General features: G+C 48.9%; 4 non-coding genes and 2 pseudogenes across 4 annotated transcripts; all 6 read right to left on the bottom strand.

The window, feature by feature from the left end:
* Positions 1 to 5,119: 5,119 nt before the first annotated feature.
* On the bottom strand, positions 5,120 to 5,236 carry LOC139403374 (U5 spliceosomal RNA). The gene has a single exon (XR_011633423.1). It is a non-coding gene; the product is annotated as a U5 spliceosomal RNA (small nuclear RNA).
* A 366-nt stretch (positions 5,237 to 5,602) lies between these two features.
* Positions 5,603 to 5,779, bottom strand: LOC139403361 (U2 spliceosomal RNA; annotated as a pseudogene).
* Positions 5,780 to 15,728: 9,949 nt separating this feature from the next.
* Positions 15,729 to 15,840, bottom strand: LOC139403396 (U5 spliceosomal RNA). The gene has a single exon (XR_011633444.1). It is a non-coding gene; the product is annotated as a U5 spliceosomal RNA (small nuclear RNA).
* A 359-nt stretch (positions 15,841 to 16,199) lies between these two features.
* On the bottom strand, positions 16,200 to 16,382 carry LOC139403360 (U2 spliceosomal RNA). The gene has a single exon (XR_011633419.1). It is a non-coding gene; the product is annotated as a U2 spliceosomal RNA (small nuclear RNA).
* A 4,514-nt stretch (positions 16,383 to 20,896) lies between these two features.
* On the bottom strand, positions 20,897 to 21,013 carry LOC139403373 (U5 spliceosomal RNA). The gene has a single exon (XR_011633422.1). It is a non-coding gene; the product is annotated as a U5 spliceosomal RNA (small nuclear RNA).
* A 645-nt stretch (positions 21,014 to 21,658) lies between these two features.
* Positions 21,659 to 21,797, bottom strand: LOC139403372 (U2 spliceosomal RNA; annotated as a pseudogene).
* Between the last annotated feature and the right edge of the window lie 2,448 nt (positions 21,798 to 24,245).

Genomic DNA, 24,245 nt, shown 5'->3' with positions numbered 1-24,245 from the left:
GCTCTCCTGTCACTTGGTCTCCATTTCTTTCTCTTAAATTGTTGCTTCCAGGTACCGTGGTTGCTGAGGTTGGTTGGGGTCAGGTGATTTGGTTGGGTTGGTATCATGGGCATACGGTGGGCCTCTTACCTTTATGGTTTGTATACTATTTTGTGTCTGAACCTTTATTGGTTATGGTTTTTGATCAGTTGTATTGGTGCATTTGTGTGGTTGTGAGTTTTGTTTTCAGGTCTTTGTTAGTTCCTGCTTTTCATAGGAGTGTGTGTTATACCCCCCTCGGTTTCCCTGCCTCCTTCTCTGTGTTTATATTTGCAGATTGGGGACAGGTGGAGCTGATTGGGTCATTAAGGTGACAAGTTGCACCTGGGTTTGGGATCAACTAGGTGATAAAAGGTCCTGGTGCCCAGTCCTGTCTCTCTCTCTCTCTCCACAAACACCATTTTGTTTTGTGGTCTGGTTTATTTGTTTTTGATTAGGTGCACCATTAACACTTACACACATTTTACATTCATCCATGCATCTCCATTACATCCCTCACAAGTTAGTTTTCTTGTTCAAATCTAGGCTAAGCACTATGCCTCCCTCAACAGTCATATATCAAACATCCCTTATTGTACAAGTAATATCCATCCCAGGAACGCTGTACATCTGACTCAGATACGATACTCCCCATCACTTTATTAGCACGGTTAGCGAAAACCCTTGCCAAAATCTTATCAGTATTCCGTGAACTTAAAGGCCTAACATTTTCCAGCTTCTCTCTGCTCCATTTGTTTTATATTTAACAATCCTGTGGATAATGATTCTGGAACTATCTGTGCCTGTTCCATGTACACGTCCAACAATCCAGGTGCTAAAATATCCACAAATTGATAAAACTCACTTTTCAGCCCATCTGATCGCAGACTTTTTTCCCATTACTGGCCAAGATAGCCTCCCACATCTCCTTAACCGTCATATCTTTGTAATACATTTTTCGTTCAGCATCAGATCATTTTGCATCAATAAAACCTATAACCTCCTCACTACAGCCTTGATCGTCACCCCTCCATTGCCCCCATACATGCACTCTTTTCAAAGTTATGTACAGCAGCCTGAGCTTCCATAAAGCCTGCCACATCATAACCCTCCACCCTATCAACTTTTTCCAGCTCAATGTCAATTTGTTTATTCAGAGCTATACTCTCCCTCTTTAAAAGAAAATTCCTCCATCTTGCGTAGTCAACACTCAACCATCTAATCTTCTCTTTTAGACCCTCCCACCACAATCCAATATTAACACATTTAAAATCACTCAACATTATTCTGTTTAATACAATGAGCAATCATATCATATATTTTTCTTCTTTTAGTAGCTCAGCATTCAAACACCATACACCACCCCCTCTAGTAGGCACACTATGACCCAGCAGGAGCCCAAGAGATGCATGATCACTTAAAACATCGTACCTAATCTTGTGAACATATTGCACCACATTTACAGCCGCTGAACAATAATCAATGCGGCTTTGCCTGAGACGGTTTAAAACAACCAGCCTCTTCAAGAAAGCTCTCTCACCTGGATGCATACCCCGACATACATCACAAAATTATCCTTCATTACCCCCAGCAAGACTAGCCTAGACAAATCAGAGCACAACAATGCACTCCTTGACATGTCCAGTTTAGTCAAACTAATGTTAAAGTTACCCACACAATGTTGCTCAGGTGACTGAAAAAACACGGCTCGGTCAATCTCATTATTAGGTGCATAAACATTTTGAAAAATTGAACACTTAAAAGCGTACCCTCACCCGTGTGCACTTCCCTAATATTCTGCACACTATCCCGCTTAATTAAAATAGCAACCCCACAAGTCCTCTCCCTACCATTATTAAAATAAAGCAAATCCATCCATCGCTTTCTTACACCATCCACCATACTGTCAGGCCAGTGTTTCTTGAAGGCATGAAATAACCTGAAGTAGGCTTACTGTCTGGTCTAACTTTTCCATATCTCTTAGTCTCATTAATATTTGACAGATATAACTCCTACATGATGTTTATTGTTTCCATCATACGGACTGGACTGCATCTGAAGCTGCTGTTTTGGCAGATGAGTTCAAGTCGGAAGTTTACATACACCTTAGCCATATACATGTAAACCCAGTTTTTCTCAATTTCTGACATTTAATCCTAGTAAAAGTTCCCTGTCTTAGGTCAGTTAGGATCACCACTTTTTATTTTAAGAACGTGAAATGTCAGAAAAAAATAGTACATTCATTTCAGCACATTCCCAGTGGATCAGAAGTTTACATACTAATTTAGTGTATTTGGTAGCATTGCCTTTTAAATTGTTTAACTTGGGTAGCCTTCCACAAGCTTCCCACAATAAGTTGGGTACATTTTGGCCCATTTCTCCGGACAGAGCTGGTGTAACTGAGTCCGGTTTGTAGGCCTCCTTGCTTGCACATGCTTTTTCAGTTGTGCCCACAAATTTTCATTTGGATTATGGTGAGGGCTTTGTGATGGCCACTCCAATATCTTTACTTCGTTGTCTTTAAGCGATTTTGCCACAACTTTGGAAGTATCCTTGGTCATTGTCCATTTGGAAGACACATTTGTGACCAAGCTTTAACTTCCTGACTGATGTCTTCAGATGTTGCGTCAATATATCCACATACTTTTCCTGCTCATGATGCCATCTATTTTGAAGTGCACCAGTTCATCCTGCAGCAAAGCACCCGCGCAACATGATGCTGCCACCCCCGTGCTTCCCGGTTGGGATGGTGATCTTCGGCTCGCAAGCCTCCCCCTTTTTCCTCCAAACATAACGATGGCCAAACTGTTGTATTTTTGTTTCATCAGACCAGGGGACAATTCTCCAAAAAGTACGATCTTTGTCCCCATGTGCAGTTGCAAACCATAGTCTAGCTATTTTTATGGCGGTTTTGGAGCAGTGGCTTCTTCCTTGCTGAGCTGCCTTTCAGGTTATGTCGATATAGGACTCGTTTTACTGTGGATAGAGCATTTTGTACCTGTTTCCTCCAGCAACTTCACAAGGTCCTTTGCTGTTGTTCTGGGATTGATTTGCACTTTTCACACCAAAGTACGTTCATCTCTAGGAGACAGAAGGCGTCTCCTTCCTGAGTGGTATGACGGCTGCGTGGTCCCATGGTGTATATACAGATGAACGTGGTACCATCAGGCATTTGGAAATTGCTATGGATGAACCAGACTGGTGGAGATCTACAATTTTGTTTCTGAGGTCTTGGCTGATTTCTTTAGATTTTCCCATGATGTCAAGCAAAGAGGCACTGAGTGGTACACCACCAATTGCCTCAAACAATGTCAATTAGCCTATCAGAATCTTCTAAAGCCATGACATAATTTTCTGTTATTTTCCAAGCCGTTTATAGCTACAGTGAATTTTCAGTGAAATAATCTGTCTGGAAAAATTACTTGTGTCATGCACAAAGTAGATGTCCTAACCGACTTGCCAAAACTATAGTTTGTTAACAAGACATTTGTGGAGTGGTTGAAAAACAAGTTTTAATGACAGCAACCTAAGTGTATGTAAACTTCCGACTTCAACTGTACATACTGACCCACAAAGGCAGTTTTGGAGGATCCCATATGCGAGATTGGGGGCAGAGGAACATTTCAGGTGGATTTCGGTCAGCAAATTGCATCTAGATCCAAACATGGCTCATGTGGACAGAATGATGTAAGTAAAATCTGTAACTATGGTCAAGGTGAAGACCACTGGAAGAATGCGTGTCCTGTTCTTGGTAAAAATAAAAAAAACCTGTTGCAGTAGCTGGGCCTGTTCCTCATGTTAATCCTCTTGCAGAAGCCCAAGAATTGTACAAACCTTTTAGTACTGATTATTCGCCATTTTTCACAGAGGGTTGTTTCACTGTTGGGAAGTGATGTGCCAGTAAAGATTCTGTGAGACACTGGTGCCTCTGAATTATTTGTTTGAGTCTGTTCTTGCTTTTTCTTTGTAGACAGATACAGTTCTGACTCAAGGGATAGGTTTGAATACATTGTCTGTACCCTTGCACAAAGTCAAACTTATATCTGTCCAAGTGCAAGGGTGGGGTGTGTGTCCCTTTCTGCCCATTAATGGTGATCATGTGATTTTGGTAACAACTTTGCCTGTAGTCGTGTCTGGTGGTTTCTCATACCCCATCCCATGTAGGGATTATCGATGAAAACGTACAGAGAATCCTGGAGGTATTCTCTGCATGCACTGTGACTCGTGCTATGAGCGGTGCTGACACTAACGTCAAAACTAAATACACAAAACACGTAACCGAACAGTTAGGCAAAGGTTAATAATTTAATGGATTATCTGTCCTGTAGGGATATTGTGATGGAGCAGTCCGCTGATCCTACCTTAATTAAGGTTTATTTGATCAAGTACATCTGGTTGAGGTAAGGCGTGTTGCCCAGGGTTACAACTTTCAAGATCAGTTGTTGATAAGGAAATGGACGCCTCACAGCAAAAGTTGTGGGTGATGCTATTGTTCAGATCGCGTTCCTTCTAAGCTTTGATCTAGTTTTGAAAACATCTCATGACATTTCTGATCACTTAGGGCTTTGTAAAACCTATGATCGAATTGTGCATCATTTTTATTGGCCTCGTTTAAAGACATTTCCGCTTACATCAAAACATGCCATGTTTGTCAGCTGACTCGGAAGCCTAATCAGATGCAAGGGACCTTGTCAGGCACGAGTCCTTGCATAGCAGCAAGGAAGTGTCGTCGGCGTACTGCGTCATCTTAACACGCAGCCCACCGCTTCCAGGGATGAACAAACCCTCCACCCCTGTGTCTGCCCTAATGGCAGCCCCCAGAGGCTCCATGTACAGAACGAAGAGGAGATCCGAGAGTGGGCATCCCTGCCTGACCCCAGACGTGAGGTCAAAAACGTCACCTAAGTGACTATTTACACTTACTCGGCACCCCGCAAAAGCCAGCTCCTCTCTCCCTCCACCCCCACTCAACCACCCACCCACCCACCCACCCACCGTTTCCCTGGCGACAGGCAGGTGTTTTTTTGGAAAAAGTCGCTAATGCGTCTTTAAGTCACTATCCTGGCCCATCTCTGTCAATTTCTCTTGAAACAAGATACCGGGCTCTGCAAGAAGCAAAGCCGCTCCAAAAATACGTTGAACTCGTAAGTGTTCCTCTCCACGGAAGTCTTTAGTAAAAGGCGAAAGGCTTGTGCGTAATGAAGAGAAACCAGAGTCATATGGAAGTCAAGAGGTCGGGGCCCGAGACACACTCTGTGCACTCTAGGCAGGGTTCCCGTGGGTGCTCCCGGAACCCACTCTTCCAAGTTTTCGAGGGCTGTGGATAAAAAGAAGGTCACAGACACAGAGGCACAGGGACAGAGAGAGAGAGAGAGAGAGAGACACAGACAGACAGACAATCCTGGCCCAATTATTATTATTTTTTTTAAAGTAAAATGGCGGGAAACGGGGGACCCCATTGAAGGGCGCTTCGCCTTTCTTTCAGTTTGAATGTTTCTTTCCTTCTCTTCTTCTGCTAGCCAGCCAGCTAGCTAGCTGTTTACATAGCTTTGTGAATTTGTATTTTTCCTTGACAACGGGAGAAAAGTGTTGCACCGTTCCCGGAGGTACTGCAATACCGGGTCGATGCGTGGAGAGGACGGAGCAAGCCCCATTTCCGACTCCCTGTTCGAAAAATCAATTTAATATGTAGTCCCCCGATGGGGGACGTATCAGATATTAAACTGATAAGAACAGATTTTTTTTTTTAACAAAAAATAATTCATTTACACTCAATACCATTCTTACTTTACAAAATAATAATTCTCATTCATTTTATTTACAAAATCACCAAACACCCAAACAAAACCAAACCTCAGGGGAGCATCGTCCCTCCCCGTCATACCTAACCAATACCTAACCCTTTCCCTATCTCCCCGTCCGCATCTAACTCTAACACTCCCAGCCCTAAACCCCCCTTCCACCTCTCCCGTGCCGCATGCTGCCCCCACTTCCTCTCCTCCCTCTTCATCCTCCCCCTCACATCACCTTCCACCCTCCTCACTATCCCTTCCACCCCCCAATCTCTCCCTGTCTTAACTAAATTCTGCCTGGCTTCCCACAGCCCCCGTTTAAAGAGACTCATGAGAAGCCAGAGCAGAAATCTGTCCCTATTTGTTCCCCTCGCTCTCCCTACGCCTCTCTCTAACCTAGCCCACGTCAAAACAAAATCGCTCCTAACCAAACCTAGCAGCACCCGTGCCCTAGCCCAGACTAGTCCGGCAAAGGCACAGTCCCAGAAGGCATGGCGCACAGTCTCCTCCCTGCCACAAGCAGATCTTGGACAGGTGGAGTATCGCGACAAACTATGCAGGTACATGATGGAACGTACCGGCAAGCATTTGTGGAGGCTCAACCAATTCAGGTCCTTGAGCCTGTTGTCCAGGCCCCGCACCTGCACTCCCTCCCAGACCACTGACGAGATGCCCGTAACAGGCGCAGGACTCCCTGCCTGCCTGACCTCCTCGTACAGGTGCCTGTGGTCTAAACCTACTCGGGCAACTTCAACCTCGGGGTGCGCACGCAGCCACTTGGCCGCATGGCCAAAGTGCCACGGCAGCTGTTCCGCCCGAGGACCCGCGTTAGACCACACCATTACGCTTCTCGCCTGATACGAGAAGAACACCCGCAGGAGGTAACCGGACGGGTGTATTACAGGCTGAGCAAGCTCCGTCAACAGAAAGGAAACTAAAATTGCGTCCAGCTTGAGGGGGAGATGTGGTACCCCCCTACCTCCCTCCCCGATGGGACAGAGCATGCGCACCCTGGCGACCCACTCGTACCTGCCACCCCACATGAACTGAAACACAAACCTCGCTAGAGGCCTTCTCAGACAAGCCGGCAATGGGTAGATGTACGCCAAGTACAAAAGAGATAGCAATACATCCACCTTTAGGACCAGGACCTTCCCCATAAAAGACAAAGACCTAGCCTTCCACATTGCTAACTTCTTCTGTACCACTGCGATACCCATGTTCCAGTTCAGCGTCGCTGAGCCAGAGGTCTCAAAATGGACCCCAAGAATCCTCAGTGCCCCCTCACAGAGAGAGAACCCCACAGGCACATCCGTCCTACCGCGCCATCTTCAGAAAAACTTAACGGAAGACTTTGCATGGTTCAGAACCGCCCCCGACGCTCGGGTGAAATCCCCAATGATGGCAAGGGACCTTGTCAGGCACGAGTCCTTGCACAGCAACAAGGAAGTGTCGTCGGCGTACTGCGTCATTTTAACACGCAGCCCACCGCTCCCAGGGATCAACAGGCCCTCCACCCCTGTGTCTACCCTAATGGCAGCCCCCAAAGGCTCCATGTACAGAACGAAGAGGAGATCCGAGAGTGGGCATCCCTGCCTGACCCCAGACGTGAGGTCAAAAACGTCACCTATGTGACTATTTACACTTACTCGGCACCCCGCTCCGACATATTATGTACGGATCCATCCTATGTACTTCTCCCCAAATCCTGATCTACCTAACACCCTGAATAAAAAGGATCTATTTACGCGATCAAAGGCTTTCGCCTGTTCTAGCGCTGCTACCATTAAAGGCAGCCCTCTATCTTCAACCCAGGCGATGGAGTCCCTAATCAACTGTAGGTTCCATCTTATAGAGCGGCCCTCTACCCCGCACGTTTGATCCTCATGGACGACGTAGGGAAGGGCTGTGCGCAACCGGTCTGCTAAAAACTTTGCAAGAATCTTGTAATCTACGCACAGCATGGTCAATGGCCGCCAGTTGCCAAGGTCAGTTGCTTCCCCCTTCTTATAAAGAAGTGACAGCACACCAACAGCCATTGATCCCCCCCGGGACCCCCGTCTCAAGGATGGCCTTCAAGACTTCGAGGACCACTGGTCCAAGTATACCCCAAAACTTGAGGTAAAACTCAGCCGGCAGCCCATCCATCCCAGGCACCTTCCCTTTACCCATCCTCCTAAGAGCGCTCTCAACCTCTTCTAATGAGATCTGGGCCTCCATCACGTCTCTAATGTCCTCTGGCAACCGCCGGGACAAGTGTTCTAAAAACACGTTTCCCTGCTCTACATCTATTTCCCTTTCCTTAAATAAACCTCGGAAATGATCAGTTGTCACCCTGACCATTTCCTCTGGTTTACTTACTATACTACCATTTTCTTCCCTAACGCCATGCATTACCTTCCTACTCTGCCTGGCCCTAACCGACTTAAAGAACATAGCGGAACAAGTCTCATTATGTTCTAGAAAGCCATTATGCGCACGCTCCAGGAAAGCTTGAGCCTTCTGCTCCTGCAGCTCTCTGAGCTGCGCCTTTACGGCTGCGAATCTCTCCCAGTCAATCGACCCGCCGAGGTTGCCTGCCTCGTACTCGAGTTCAATTAACCTTTGGATACGATCCACCTCCCTCCTTTCCTCCCTTTTTTTCCTTTTACAATATCCTATTATAAAAGCCCTAATCCTCACCTTAACTAAATCCCACCACTCTAACACCCCCTCGCACATGGACCGGAGTACGTCAAGCCTCCGAAAGAAACAAAAAAATGTGTCAACGAAGGCCTGCTCCTCCAGTATATCCCGATCTAACTTCCAGTACCCCCTACCGAAGAGGCAGACTGGCGACCCTACCTGCAGGAACACCCCGTCGTGATCCGTGAAGAAAACAGGCAACAGCCGCCCAGACAACTGACCCAAAGACCTGGATATAAAAATGTAGTCGAGCCTCCGCGCAACCCCCCTGGAGTTGCGCCATGTAGGACCGACCATTGCCGGAGTAGTGTGCAGGCCACCATCAACCAGACCATGGCAAGCCATTAGCCCGGTGATGGCGCCTGCACTGCTATCACCACCTACCCCTAAATCTATATTAAAATCCCCTCCTATCACCAAGTGCCTATTTGTGACACACAGGGGCGCCAGACAGTCCACCATCTCCCTCCTGTCTGCCGCCACCTGTGGCCCATATACCCAAATTAACCTATACCTAGCTTCTCTATACACTACATCTATCCCCAATACTCTACCCTGCATTATAACAAAAGTGCTCTCTACCTTAACCTCTTTATTCCCCCACAAAATTCCTACTCCTGTTGAGTGCACCCCTCCTATGCCCCAAAAAGATTTCCCCTTATCCCACTCCCTCCTAAATCTACACACATCCCCTCCATCCCTCAGGTGAACCTCCTGTAAAAAACAGAAATCAAAACCCACCCCCTCTAAATAACAAAACACTGCCCTCCTTTTAACATAATCCCTTAACCCTCTAACATTTAAACTAAGAAAAGAAACAGACATATTCATTTAATAATAACCAACAATTAAACCCAAAACCCAAAGAAAAACAGGAGACTCACCCGATGCTCCCCTGGTCCATCTCCACCGGCGGGGACGTCCTCTCCACTCCTGATGCCCCCCCGTCCTCCTCCATCTCTCAAACCCAGGATGCAGGCATGGTGTTAGGTATTGGAGTGTCCTGCATCCCGGGCTCTCCACCAACACTCTCCCTGTAGGCTGCCTGGCTGAGAATAGGGGACCCCATCCCCTCAAATAGGAGTTGGGATCCCCACTCAGACATACAGCCCAGATCCACGTCCTGGCTCACACCCTCCACCAACAGATCATGTGCTGAGGAAAAGAGCGAGGCCAATTTAACATTACCCTCCCCCATCCCTCTTTTGACTACCCCCTCCCCATCCTCTCCCCCCTCCCTCTCACTGCCTACCGAGCCCCCCTTCATCTTCCGTTTCTTTTTTTATTTTTTCGGTGTGGGAGGTAGCGGGGAGACACCACCCCCCTTCCCCGCCAGCCCCTCCACCATTTCCCTCATTTCTTCCACAAGAAAATTTGACATGATATCCCCCCACTCCCGCACCCGCTCCACCGGACCTGCCACAGGCACCCCCCCCACAGGTCCTGCCACAGGCACCCCCCCCACAGGTCCTGCCACAGGCACCCCCCCACAGGTCCTGCCACAGGCACCCCTCCCACAGGTCCTGCCACAGGCACCCCTCCCACAGGTCCTGCCACAGGCACCCCTCCCACCGGTCCTCCATCTTCATTCTTCTTCCCATCTTCTGCTCCCGCATTTTCACTTGTCCTTTCTCCTCCTGCTATCACTCTTTTCTCCTATTCTTTTTTCTTATCCTCTGGGCCATCTCTTTGTGCCTGAAAAGGCCGTCCTTCCCCTCCTCTGCTTCCCCCATCCCCCGCTCCTGCTCCCCCTCCAACTGCAGACGCGTATGACCGCTGACGAGCCGGGCAATCGCGCTACAGGTGCTGAGTGGAACCACACCCGTGGCAAGCCTTCGGCTTGTCGCAATCCTTGGCCTCGTGCTCCCCAGATCCACAAAATCTACACTTTCTAGTGCTGCACGAGGCCACGAGGCCATGTTGTTGACCGGGGAGGTGGCAAGAGTCAGATGTAACGCTGTGTAGCGGCTGCCCAGGAACAAGTAGAGGTCAGGCAAGCCTTTCCCCCCCTTGGACCTGGGCCTCTTGACCACCTCCCTCCTCAGCCTCTCCCACTTGCCTCCCCACAGGAAGTAAAAAAGCATCCGCTCTAGGTCTAAAATACTCCTTCGAGGGGGGATAAAAACAGAACTGATTAATAAAAGCACAGGTAAAATCACAGCTTTAATGATTAAAACCTTGCCCTCAAAAGTCAGCTGTCGTAGTCCCCAAAAACCCAGTCTCTGTCTTACCGTCCCCAGGATTCCACTCCAGTTACCGCTCCCTCCTCCCCCCGGGTCAAACTTTACCCCCAGTACCCTTATGTCCGTCAGTTTAACTGTCAGAGGTAGTCTGGTCAAGTCTGGGTCTGCCCACGGTCCGAAGAATTGGGCCTCTGTCTTGTCTCTGTTCAGTCTCGCCCCAGAGGCTCGTCCGTACCAGTCAGTCCTGTCCAGAGTCCTGTCGACGGATAAAAGGTCGGTACATAAAATGTTGACGTCGTCCATGTAAAAGACGCACTTGGCGGTCATCCCCCCACTCCCCGGGATACCCACCTCACTGATCCCTTGGTCCCTTCTCAAGACCTGTGCCAGTGGTTCAATACAGGCCACAAACAGAAGGGGAGATAACGGACAGCCCTGACGGACGCCGCACTCCCACTGCTTTTGACAGATGCCCATTTACAAGGATTTTGCTGGTGATGTCCCCGTACAGCAGTCCCACCCAAGCTAAGAACCTTTCCGGGAAACCCATTTTTTGCAGTACCTTAAAGAGGTACTGGTGCGAGACCCGATCAAAGGCTTTTTCAAAATCTAAATTTAGGACTACAAGCCGCATGTTTCTGTCTCTCGCATAACAGATGGCATCTCGGATCAGTATCAGGCTGTCCGTGATCTTCCTTCCGGGCACGGCACAGGTTTGGTCCGGGTGGATCACCTCCCCTAAAACAGAAGACATTCTGAGTGTTAAAACCTTGGTAAAAAGTTTACAATCAAAGTTTAAAAGGGTAATCGGTCTCCAGTTTTTCAGGTCCGTCCTGTCGTTTTTCTTGTGTAAAAGAGTCACGATCCCCACTCTAAAACTGTCGGGTAGTCTGTCGAGGTGTTCGAAGTCAGTAAAAACAGTCAGAAGTTCGTTGGCTAAAACATCCCAAAAGGTCAGATAAAACTCCAAAGGGAGGCCGTCCTCCCCCGGTGATTTACCCCTCTTAAAACGTTTCAGTCCTTGGTCGATTTCTGTCCTCGTCAGGTCTTTTTTCAGGTCGTCTGTATTGGGTAAGGTCTTGTCGATGTATGTTAAAAGGTCACCCATTGTTCCCTCGCACACATCTTTTACCCCGAACAGTTCCCCATAAAAGTTCTCGACCACTTCCTTTATTCCCTCTGTGTCTGTTTTTAAAACCCCATCCTTGTTTCTCAATCCTGTCATAATCCTACCCTTACTGACTATTTTCTTAAAGTACCTAGTGCACTTCTCCCCCTCTTCTAATTCCCTTTCCTTGCTTCTTAAAATAACCCCCTTGCTTCTCTGTTCTGCTAAAAGTGCCATTTCCTTTTTTACTTCTTTAATTTCTTGGTTAAAATCAAGGCCCTGTTGGCATAGGTTAAAATACCTTTCCAGTCGCTTTTGCAGTCCCACCATGCGTCTATCTTTTTCTTTGCTTTTTTCCTTTCCTATCTCTCTAAAGAAGGTCCTCGTCCTTCCCTTCACCATTTCCCACCACTGTGCTCGCGTGTCAAAGAAGTCCTGTAGCGTCTGCCACTGGCTGAACTGCTCTCTGTACTGACTAACTACTCTATCATCTTCTAGAAGGGAGCAGTTCAGTTTCCAGGGCCCTCTTCCCACAGTCACACCCGAAGATAGTGAAAGGGTGCACGTCAGCATTACGTGGTCTGAGAAGAAAGCAGGGGTTATTCTAGCAGATAATCAATGCGAGAGGCTCTGGTGCCATCACCACTGGTCCAGGTGAAGCCCTCCTCTCTTGGATGCAGGGTTTTAAAACAGTCAGTCAGTTTAAAATCCCTGCACAGCCCTTGCAATAAAACACTTGACCTGTCTACCTTAAAATCCCCTCCTGCCCCTCTCCTGTCTGCTCTACTTAAAACACAATTAAAATCCCCACCCACCACTAGAGGATCCCTCCCTAGCATGTGGGACTGCAGGTCCTCTAAAAGTGCACACCGGTCATGTTTATCGTTAAAACCATACACGTTTAGCACGTTAAAATCCCTCCCCATAAAAGTACAGTTGGCTAAAAGAGCACGCCCACCTACCACCACCGTGCTCCCCTTCACCACCACCTGTGGGGTCTTGATTAAAATGGCAACACCGTTGTTCTTGTTAAAATTGGAACCACTGCAAATGGAGGGCCCGTGCCGCCACTTATCCTCCCATTTCCTGTAAGAGGATACAAAGGGTAGACCACACTCCTGTAGTAAAAACACATCAGAGTTAAACCTTTCTAAAAAGGATAAAACCGACTGTGCTCGTTGCTGTCTTTATGCTCCTCACGTTTATAGTGGTGATTTTAAAAGCCATAAAAGGGGTGAGTAAAAACAGTGCTAGAAGAAAAGTCATTGAAAAGTTAAAAGGGGGTTAGTCTTCAGGGACTTTCTCTCTCTCCCTCCGGGGTAAAGGGGTTTGGAAGGGAGAGGAGGTTAAAATAGGACTTAAAAAGGAGACTTGATTGGGGGAGTTGGAGGGGAAGGTTCTGGGTTCTTCCTCCCCCTGGGAGCTCTCCCACTCCACCTTTCCCTTTTTCTCCTCACCCTGTTCGGGGTCAGAGAGCTCCTCAGCGTTTCTTTTACGTAGGGGGAGGTGTTCCTTCAGAATCTCCCCCTCCTCTCCCGTACCTTCTGACACAGTCTCCATGGTGCTTTCCGACACCGACCCTATGATGTCTGACCCACTTGGGGAGCTTTCGCTGAACATCTCTCCGGAGCCGTCTTTCTCGGCCCTTTCTCCTTCAAGGGTCACATTAGTCTGGGGCAGGGGGATTGGGGTGGGGAGGGTTTTGTCCTCTCCTCCCACTTCTTCCACCACTGCACCTTCCGCGCCCTCCACTACAGCCACCACCACCGGCTCCACAACTGTCTCCTCTACCACCACTACCGGTTCCACTACTGCCTCCTCCTCCACCACCACCGGCTCCTCCACTACCACCTCGGCAACTGCCGTTCCAGCCCTCTGGCGCTCGAAAGCCCGGTCCGCGGCCGCCCACTCCCTCCTTCCAGCCTTGGCCCTGTTGGCCCAGGAGGAGGGGCAGTCGCGGATGAGGTGGGACCGCTCGCCACAGAGGTTGCACGACCTTCCGTTTGTGCACTCCTCATAGCGGTGGCCCACCGCCCGGCACTTCATGCAGACGACCTTCTGACAGGCGTCTGCAAGGTGGCCATGTTCACCACACTTACGGCACAGCTTGGGCTGGTCCTGGTAGTGAACATGGCCCCTGTTCTCTCCGAGGACTATGGTGGATGGGATGGCTTTCAACCCCCCAGGGTCCTCCCTTTGCTGGACAGTGACCCTCCAGGCCCCTGTCCAGATCCCATCGAGGTCTTTTACCTGGATCAGGGGACCCTTCACGTTGCAGTACCTGCCCAGCCATGCTGCAACGTCCTCGGCTGTACGGTTTCATTGTACATACGGACAATAACGGTTTTAATGCTATTATCCGTCAGCTTGGTCACCTCAAACATCGCTGTGAGGGACCCCTGGGTGTTCAGGGCGTTCTGGAGTTTCCCCCAGAACTCCCTCAGGAAGCTGGCGTTGGCAAAACTGACATCGAAGCCCTTCCTATAGGGGAGGGCTAAGATGCAGTTTACCTGCGCGGGATGAAAGCCGAGCTCTTTCTGGAGGAATTTTCTGGAGAAATCCAATCGGGATAGCTCCATTATTTTTCCTCCCTTCTCCTTTAGAAGGAGGTGCACTGCATGGTGCCTCCTCATGCCAGCCTGTGCTGCTGACATGATGGAGGCCCACTCCCTTTACAGCCCAACACCAGTGAGAGGGGGGAGGGAAGGGGAAAGGGAGAGGGAGGGGGGGGGGGGGGTGTAAAACGGCCAAGGAACTAGCAGGCTCAGCCAGACTGTGCTGAACAGGGCCTACCAGTACCACGGGACACACAACAAACTATCTAGCACAGCACCAAACTAATCTTATCAACAATGGGAAGGGACACAAGGAGGGATTTTTTTGTGTGTAATTTTTGTTTTAAGTTAATTTTTTCCCGGTGGGGAAAGGCACGAAGGGGAAAGACAAGAATAAACAAAACAAACAAAAACGGGGGGAGGGGGGGGGTGGGGCAAACTAACAAACAAATTTAGGTAAGGTGGATAACAAAAAGGAACACTGACCAACAACACCTGCCAAACTTGAGGGCCGAGAGAGCTAGCAAGCCTCACCAGCAGACCAGGCCAAGCCAACCAGCTAGCAAGCCTCACCAGCAGGCCAGGTCAAGCCAACCAGCTAGCAAACCGGCAGGCCAAAGGTCCCCCAGTTGACAACACAAGACAAGAAACAGAGACAAAAGGCAATTTAGGGGGTGAACTAACAAGTACAAGGTGGATGGGAACAAGGAAAATACGGTCAGACAAACACACAACAATGCAATGCCTGCCACGCCTAAAGGGCCAGGAGGCTAGCGTTCCAACAAGCCAGAAAGCCCCTCCGGCTAGCAGGCAACACAAAACTCAAAACAGTAGGAAATAATTGAAGGGGGGGAGGGTAGGATACAAGGGGGAGGAGAGGTAAAAAAAAAAAAAGGACAAACAAGGGGGAAACTGACATTTAAATTATTAAATAAGAAAGAAAAGGACCAGAGGGCCTTTAAACTCACCCTACAGGTGCTGGTGCACCTGTAGTCCACCACCAGACCCACCACCTAACCCAGGACAAAAACAATAGTGAAACAATACAACAATAATGATTTTGAACAAAAGTAAATAGCACAATTTCCCGGGCGCCCTCCGGCCTGCGATCGCTTCTCTGATCAAGCGCAGCACTGTCAAGGACACTGCACGTGATCTTAGCCAAAAGGCCGAGAAGCGATAACCCACAAATGGAACCCTGAAACCGCCGGACCCCCGGGGGTCTCGACAGACCTCAGCGGGTGGGGTGGCAAAAGCCAGCTCCTCTCTCCCTCCACCCCCACTCAACCACCCACCCACCCACCGTTTCCCTGGCGACAGGCAGGTGTTTTTTTGGAAAAAGTCGCTAATGCGTCTTTAAGTCACTATCCTGGCCCATCTCTGTCAATTTCTCTTGAAACAAGATACCAAAAATACGTTGAACTTGTAAGTGTTCCTCTCCACGGAAGTCTTTAGTAAAAGGCGAAAGGCTTGTGCGTAATAAAGAGAAACCAGAGTCATATGGAAGTCAAGAGGTCGGGGCCCGAGACACACTCTGTGCACTCTAGGCAGGTGCACCCGGAACCCACTCTTCCAAGTTTTCGAGGGCTGTGGATAAAAAGGTCACAGACACAGAGGCACAGGGACAGAGAGAGAAAGAGAGAGAGAGACACAGACAGACAGACAGACAGACAATCCTGGCCCAATTATTATTATTTTTTTAAAGTAAAATGGCGGGAAACGGGGGACCCCATTGAAGGGCGCTTCGCCTTTCTTTCAGTTTGAATGTTTCTTTCCTTCTCTTCTTCTGCTAGCCAGCCAGCTAGCTAGCTGTTTACATAGCTTTGTGAATTTGTATTTTTCCTTGACAACGGGAGAAAAGTGTTGCACCGTTCCCGGAGGTACTGCAATACCGGGTCGATGCGTGGAGCGGACGGAGCAAGCCCCATTTCCGACTCCCTGTTCGAAAAATCCATTTAATATGTAGTCCCCCGATGGGGGACGTATCAGATATTAAACTGATAAGAACAGATTTTTATTTTATTTTTTTTTGAAAAGTTTTATTGACACAATTCCTTTAAAAACAGCTCATACATTTTTTACATCATTGATACACATAAAAACGGCAACAAAGCATAAAACACAGCATTTGAAAGTTACATTTAAATTTGTTAAAAAGTACATGTTGTTAAAAGCAATAAAAACAACCATGAATAAAAGTACTTTCCTTGTAAAAACATCAAATCTGTAAAAGCCATTTAAAATGTGTACTAATGATCTAACAAAGGTAAAACATTTTTAAGACATGAAAAACATGTTAAAAAGTCACTTTGTTAAAAGGCTGTCTTCGGTCCCTTGTACAGGAGCGGGATGAGTCCTTTATCAAGCTCACCTCATCCTGCTCTTCTGAATAGATCATCGTCCCGTCCTTCGGGGCCCAGAGGAGATCCCTCCCCTAGGCGCATCGCCCTAGGCGCCGCAGCGCTGTCAGGCCGTGGCCGCCGGGACCTAGGGTGTTGTGGGGGACCCTTCGCCTGGGGTCGAGGCCCCCTTCCTTCCGTACCACCCCAGGGCTTCCGTGGCTACCATGGCCACTGCCTGGGAGGTGGTCTCTACGTTTTTCGCTACCAGCAGGTTATGGGAGGACCACAGTGCTTCCTTCAGGCACTTGAGGGTGGGCCAGAGCTTGGTGAAGGCCTTCGATGGAATGGGCCTTCGGCCCACCCCATACAGCACGAGCTGAGGTGTTAGGTCCTCCCCTGCTGGCAGACACGAGGTGATCAGGGGGCCTGCTTCCTTCCACAGGTCCCTGGCGGCTCTTTTAGGTTCCATGTTATAGAGCGTCCCTCTACCCCGCACGTCTGATCCTCATGGACGACGTAGGGAAGGGCTGTGCGCAACCGGTCTGCTAAAACCTTTGCAAGAATCTTGTAATCTACGCACAAAATGGTCAACGGCCGCCAGTTGCCAAGGTCAGTTGCTTCCCCCTTCTTATAAAGAAGTGACAGCACACCAACAGCCATTGATCCCCCCGGGACCCCCGTCTCAAGGATGGCCTTCAAGACTTCGAGGACCACTGGTCCAAGTATACCCCAAAACTTGAGGTAAAACTCAGCCGGCAGCCCATCCATCCCAGGCACCTTCCCTTTTCCCATCCTCCTAAGAGCGCTCTCAACCTCTTCTAGTGAGATCTGGGCCTCCATCACGTCTCTAATGTCCTCCGGCAACCGCCGGGACAAGTGTTCTAAAAACACATTTCCCTGCTCTACATCTATTTCCCTTTCCTTAAATAAACTTCGGAAATGATCAGTTGTCACCCTGACCATTTCCTCTGGTTTACTTACTATACTACCATTTTCTTCCCTAACGCCATGCATTACCTTCCTACTCTGCCTGGCCCTAACCGACTTAAAGAACATAGCGGAACAAGTCTCATTATGTTCTAGAAAGCCATTATGCGCACGCTCCAGGAAAGCTCGAGCCTTCTGCTCCTGCAGCTTCCTGAGCTGTGCCTTTAGGGCTGCGAATCTCTCCCAGTCAATCGACCCGCCGAGGTTGCCTGCCTCGTACTCGAGTTCAATTAACCTTTGGATACGATCCACCTCCCTCCTTTCCTCCCTCTTTTTCCTTTTACAATATCCTATTATAAAAGCCCTAATCCTCACCTTAACTAAATCCCACCACTCTAACACCCCCTCGCACATGGACCGGAGGCCGTCAAGCCTCCGAAAGAAACAAAAAAATGCGTCAACGAAAGCCTGCTCCTCCAGTATATCCCGATCTAGCTTCCAGTACCCCCTACCGAAGAGGCAGACTGGCGACCCCACCTGCAGGAACACCCCGTCGTGATCCGTGAAGAAAACAGGCAACAGTCGCCCAGACAACTGACCCAAAGACCTGGATATAAAAATGTAGTCGAGCCTCCGCGCAACCCCCCTGGAGTTGCGCCATGTAGGACTGACCATTGCCGGAGTAGTGTGCAGACCACCATCAACCAGACCATGGCAAGCTATTAGCCCGGTGATGGCGCCTGCACTGCTATCACCACCTACCCCTAAATCTATATTAAAATCCCCTCCTATCACCAAGTGCCTATTTGTAACACACAGGGGCGCCAGACAGTCCACCATCTCCCTCCTGTCTGCCGCCACCTGTGGCCCATACACCCCAATTAACCTATCTATACCTAGCTTCTCTATACACTACATCTATCCCCAATACTCTACCCTGCATTATTACAAAAGTGCTCTCTACCTTAACCTCTCTATTCCCACACAAAATCCCTACTCCTGTTGAGTGCACCCCTCCTATGCCCCAAAAAGATTCCCCCTTATCCCACTCCCTCCTAAATCTACGCACATCCCCACCATCCCTCAGGTGAACCTCCTGTAAAAAACAGAAATCAAACCCCACACCCTCTAAATAACAAAACACCGCCCTCCTTTTAACACAATCCCTCAACCCCCTAACATTTAGACTAAAAAAAGAAACAGAACTATTCATTTAATTTTAACAACAAATAAACCCCAAAAACCAAAGAAAAAACAGGAGACTCACCCGATGCTCCCCTGGTCCATCTCCACCGGCGGGGACGTCCTCTCCACTCCTGACGCCCCCCCGTCCTCCTCCATCTCTCCAACCCAGGATGCAGGCAGTGTGTTAGGCCGAGTGCCCTGCATCCTGGGTTCCTCACCACCACCCTCCACCCCCCCCCCTCCCTGTATGCCTCGGGGCTGAGTGTAGGGGACCCCACCTCGCCAAACAGGAGTTGGGACCCCTCTAGCACACAGCCCACAGACCCCTCACTGGAGTCATCCCCCACTAGAATGTAAGGGGCTGAGGCAAACAGGGAGGCCAATGCACCCCCCCCTCCCCCCCGCCGTTCTCTTAGCCCCCGCCTTCCCCTCCACACCCCCCTCCCTCTCACCACCTGCCAAACTTACCCTCTTCTTCCCCTTCTTCTTTGGTGAAGGAGGTAGCGGGGAGACACAACGTCCCCTCCCTGCTAACTCCTCCACCAATTCCCTTGTCTCTTCCTCGAGGAAGCCTGGCAGGCTGTCCCCCCACTCCTTCCCCCCATCTCCCCCTCCCACCCCCCATCTCCCCCTCCCTCCCCTCCCACCTCCACCCCTCCCTCCGTCCCCGTCACTGTCACCGTTCCCTCTTCCACTCCTTCTCGCACCACTGTCCCACTCTCCCTCTTCTCCGCTCCTTCCCGTTCTTCCGCCTTCTTTTTCTTCTCTCCTTTTTCCTTCTTTCCATCTTCACTCCTCTTTCTTCTCGCCTCTTCCTTCTTCCCATCCTCTTCCCTTGCCGTCTTTTCCCCTGTGCCATCCGTACAATCCGCACGCGTCCTTTCTTTCCTCCCCCCATCCCCCGCCCCCCCCCCCCCAGCTGCAGACGCGTATGACCTGTGACGAGCCGGGCAATCACGCCACAGGTGTGCTTTCGAGCCATACCCGTGGCAAGCCTTGGGCTCGTCACATTCCCTGGCCTCGTGCTCCTCCGACCCACAGAAACGACACTTCTTGGTGCTGCACGAGGCCAGGATATGGCCGTAGGCCATACAACGCCTGCAGAACGGGGACTGACGTGCATAGTAGAGTGTTCCCCTGTCAGCCCCCAGGGAGAACATCGCCGGAGGATGGAGGTAGCCATCCACACTCTTCGGGGACTCCCTGAGTAACGCCTGGAACCCTCTCATCCCATTCCAGAAACCCAGGGAGTCCCTGAGGTACCTCGCTGAGGAGACATTGTCCATGTACCTCCCCAGAAAGGCCCTCACTTCTTCATCCTTACCATGCGGATTGTACATGTTTACGGTGACCACCCTGAAGTTGTTCATTGCCAGGCTGGTCACCTCATAATGGCACAGGGGTCCTTCTTTTTTTCCTTCCTTTGCCATCTTCATCACTCCATCATGTCCTTCTTCCGAATGAAAAGTCACATCAAAAGCTTTCTGGTTAGGGTTCCCTTGCAGACACATGACATCTTTCACTTCTAGCCCAAGGCACCCCATCAGAATATTTCTTCCAAATGTCTCCCTCCCCCATTCCTCCAACTCCTTGTCTGTCCAGGCAAACCTCACCGTGTTCACTAAACCAATCCCTGGTACCGACTTGCTGGGTCTTTGCTGCTCCATTTTTCAAACACGAAAAAAGCTCTCTTCCAAAAAGAAGCCAAAATACAAAGAAAGAAAATCGGAAAAAAAGATCAACCTACTCCCTTAAGGGGAAAAACCCAAAACGTCTCTCTCTCCTATCTATCCTACCTTCGACCTTTTGACTCAGCGGGCTTTGGGGCACCTCGGTACCAAGCTTGATCTGAGCCAAAAGGCCGAGAAGCGATAACCCACAAATGGAACCCTGAAACCGCCGGACCCCCGGGGGTCTCGACAGACCTCAGCGGGTGGGGTGGCAAAAGCCAGCTCCTCTCTCCCTCCACCCCCACTCAACCACCCACCCACCCACCGTTTCCCTGGCGACAGGCAGGTGTTTTTTTGGAAAAAGTCGCTAATGCGTCTTTAAGTCACTATCCTGGCCCATCTCTGTCAATTTCTCTTGAAACAAGATACCGGGCTCTGCAAGAAGCAAAGCTGCTCCAAAAATACGTTGAACTCGTAAGTGTTCCTCTCCACGGAAGTCTTTAGTAAAAGGCGAAAGGCTTGTGCGTAATGAAGAGAAACCAGAGTCATATGGAAGTCAAGAGGTAGGGGCCCGAGACACACTCTGTGCACTCTAGGCAGGGTTCCCGCGGGTGCTCCCGGAACCCACTCTTCCAAGTTTTTGAGGGCTGTGGATAAAAAGAAGGTCACAGAGACAGAGACAGACAGACAGACAGACAGACAGACAGACAGACAGACAGACAGACAGACAATCAATCCTGTGTGAATCTAGGTGTGCGTTCTCTAATTTTCTCCTTCTCTCTTTCTCTCTCTCGGAGGACCTGAGCCCTAGGACCATGCCCCAGGACTACCTGACATGATGACTCCTTGCTGTCCCCAGTCCACCTGGCTGTGCTGCTGCTCCAGTTTCAACTGTTCTGCCTTATTATTATTCGACCATGCTGGTCATTTATGAACATTTGAACATCTTGACCATGTTTTGTTATAATCTCCACCCGGCACAGCCAGAAGAGGACTGGCCACCCCACATAGCCTGGTTCCTCTCTAGGTTTCTTCCTAGGTTTTGGCCTTTCTAGGGAGTTTTTCCTAGCCACCGTGCTTCTACACCTGCATTGCTTGCTGTTTGGGGTTTTAGGCTGGGTTTCTGTACAGCACTTTGAGATATCAGCTGATGTACGAAGGGCTATATAAATAAATTTGATTTGATTTGGCCCAATTATTACACGATGCGTGGAGAGGACGGAGCAAGCCCCATTTCCGACTCCCTGTTCGAAAAATCCATTTAATATGTAGTCCCCCGATGGGGGACGTATCAGATATTAAACTGATAAGAACAGATGATGATTAAAATATTTTATTACTGCTCAAAAACACAAGCATAATAAACAATCCATCAATAATGCTGATATCATCATTAACAATAAATAATCTATACCAACCAACTCAACACAAGGCATTTGACATTACAAACAGAATCCCCAATGTAATACTCACGGGAGCATCTTCCCTCCCCTCACTACTCACATGAACTACATATCTAAGTCTCTTCCGCCTGATAAGAACAGAAGATTAAAGGATGTTATTACTGCTCAAACATAAGCATAATAAACAAACCAACAATAAGAATCATCTATACCAACAAACTCAACACAAGGCATTTGAAAATACAATACAAATGAAATCCAAAATTAATACTCAGGGTACACCATCTCCCTCCCCCTCAATACTCACAAAAACTACATATCTAACACTCTTCCGCCTGATAAGAACAGAAGATTAAAATATTTTGTTACTGCTCAAACAAACCATCATCAACACAAGGCATTTGAAATTCCAACACAAATGAAATCTCAAATTAACACTCAGGGGAGCACCTTCCCTCCCCTTCAATACACACATAAACTAAGTCCCAACCTTTCCCTATCTCGCCATACCTAACCTATTCCCTTTACCACAGCCCTAAACCCCCCTTCCACCTCTTCCGGGCAGCATGCTGCCCCCACTTTCCTCCCTCTTCATCCTCCCCCTCACGTTTCCTTCCACCCTCCTCACTATCCCCTCCACTCCCCAATCTCTCCCTGTCTTTACCATGTTCTGCCTGGCCTCCCACAGCCCCCACTTAAAAAGGCTTATGAGAAGCCAGAGCAGAAACCTATCTCTGTCCGTTCCCCTTGATCTCCCTACACCTCTCTCCACCCTTGCCCAAGTTACAACAAAATCCCCTCTAACCTTTCCTAACAACACCTGTGCCCTAGCCCATACTACTCCGGCAAAGGCACAGTCCCAAAAGGCATGGCACACAGTCTCCTCTCTGCCACAAGATGGTCTTGGGCAGGTAGGGGATCGCGCCAAACTATGCCGGTACATGATGGAACGTACCGGCAAGCACTTGTGGAGGCTCAACCAATTCAGGTCCTTGAGCCTGTTGTCCAGACCCCGCGCCTGCACTCCCTCCCAGACCACCGCCGGGATACCCACTACAGGTGCCGGACACACCCCCTGTCTGACCTCCTCGTACAGGTGCCTGTGGTCTAAACCTACTCGGGCAACTTCAACCTCGGGGTGCGCCCGCAACCACTTGGCCGCATGGCCAAAGTGCCACGGCAGCTGTTCCGCCCGAGGACCGGACGGGTGTATTACCGGATGAGCAAGCTCTGAGCAAGCTCTGTCAACAAAAAGGAAACGAAAATTGAGTCCAGCTTGAGGGGGAAATGTGGTACTCCCCCTACCTCCCTCCCCGATGGGGCAAAGCATGCGTGCCCTGGCGACCCACTCGTACCTGCCACCCCACATGAACTGAAACACGAGCCTCACTAGAGGCCTCCTCAGACAAGCCGGCAATGGGTAGATGTACGCCAAATACAAAAGAGATGGCAATACATCCACCTTGAGGACCAGAACTTTGCCTATAAAGGACAAAGACCTAGCCCTCCACATCGCTAGCTTCCTCTTTACCACTGCGATACCCATGTTCCAGTTCAGCCTCGCTGCGCCGGAGGTCTCAAAATGAACCCCGAGAATCCTCAGGGCCCCGTTACAGAGAGAACCCCCCGGGTACATCCGTCCTACCACGCCATCTTCCGAAAAACTTAACGGTAGACTTAGCGTGGTTAAGAACCGCTCCCGACGCTCGGGTGAAGTCCCCAATAATGGTAAGGGAATAACCCCCTGAATTGGACAAAAATGAATGGCAACATATTGGCATTGGACAAACCATGTACACGATGTCCAATACCACCCAAAGTGGCGTTGATTCATGCAAAGTATATTGCAAATGCCATATGGCAATTGCCAGTTGTAACACTTCAAAAATCCAACAGGGGGCGAGTGCGCTCCACCGGGGTTTTTCATATTGGAAATGCAACCCAAGTCAACATCCAAAAGCAAAATTTTGAAAAAATTATTTTTTTTTCAAAAACTTATCACCCCTTAAAAAAGTGCTTTCTGGACCGTTTTTCGAAATTCTTTCGATTTTTTTTTTTTGTTGTCAATTACACATGTGTAAGAACTGTATGAATATACTTTTGTCCAATTTTGTTATCATATATATATTTTTTAAATTACATGCACATAAGGCATATGTTTTGTCCATTTGCAATATGATTTCATAGGAAGTCAAAAGTCAAAAATGTCAAAATTTGGTAAAAAACTTCACACATCCTTAAAGTGCTTTCTGGACCGTTTTTCAAAATTCTTTCGATTTTTGTGTCAATTAACATGTGTAATTTGCAATATGATTTAATAGGAAGTCAAAAGTCAAATGTGATTTTTTTTTTAAAGAACTTTAAAAACGAAAAAAAG

This window comes from Oncorhynchus clarkii, unplaced genomic scaffold (assembly GCF_045791955.1).
Source record: "Oncorhynchus clarkii lewisi isolate Uvic-CL-2024 unplaced genomic scaffold, UVic_Ocla_1.0 unplaced_contig_2029_pilon_pilon, whole genome shotgun sequence".
Taxonomy (NCBI): domain Eukaryota; kingdom Metazoa; phylum Chordata; class Actinopteri; order Salmoniformes; family Salmonidae; genus Oncorhynchus; species Oncorhynchus clarkii.
This window is presented reverse-complemented; position numbering and strand designations above follow the sequence as displayed.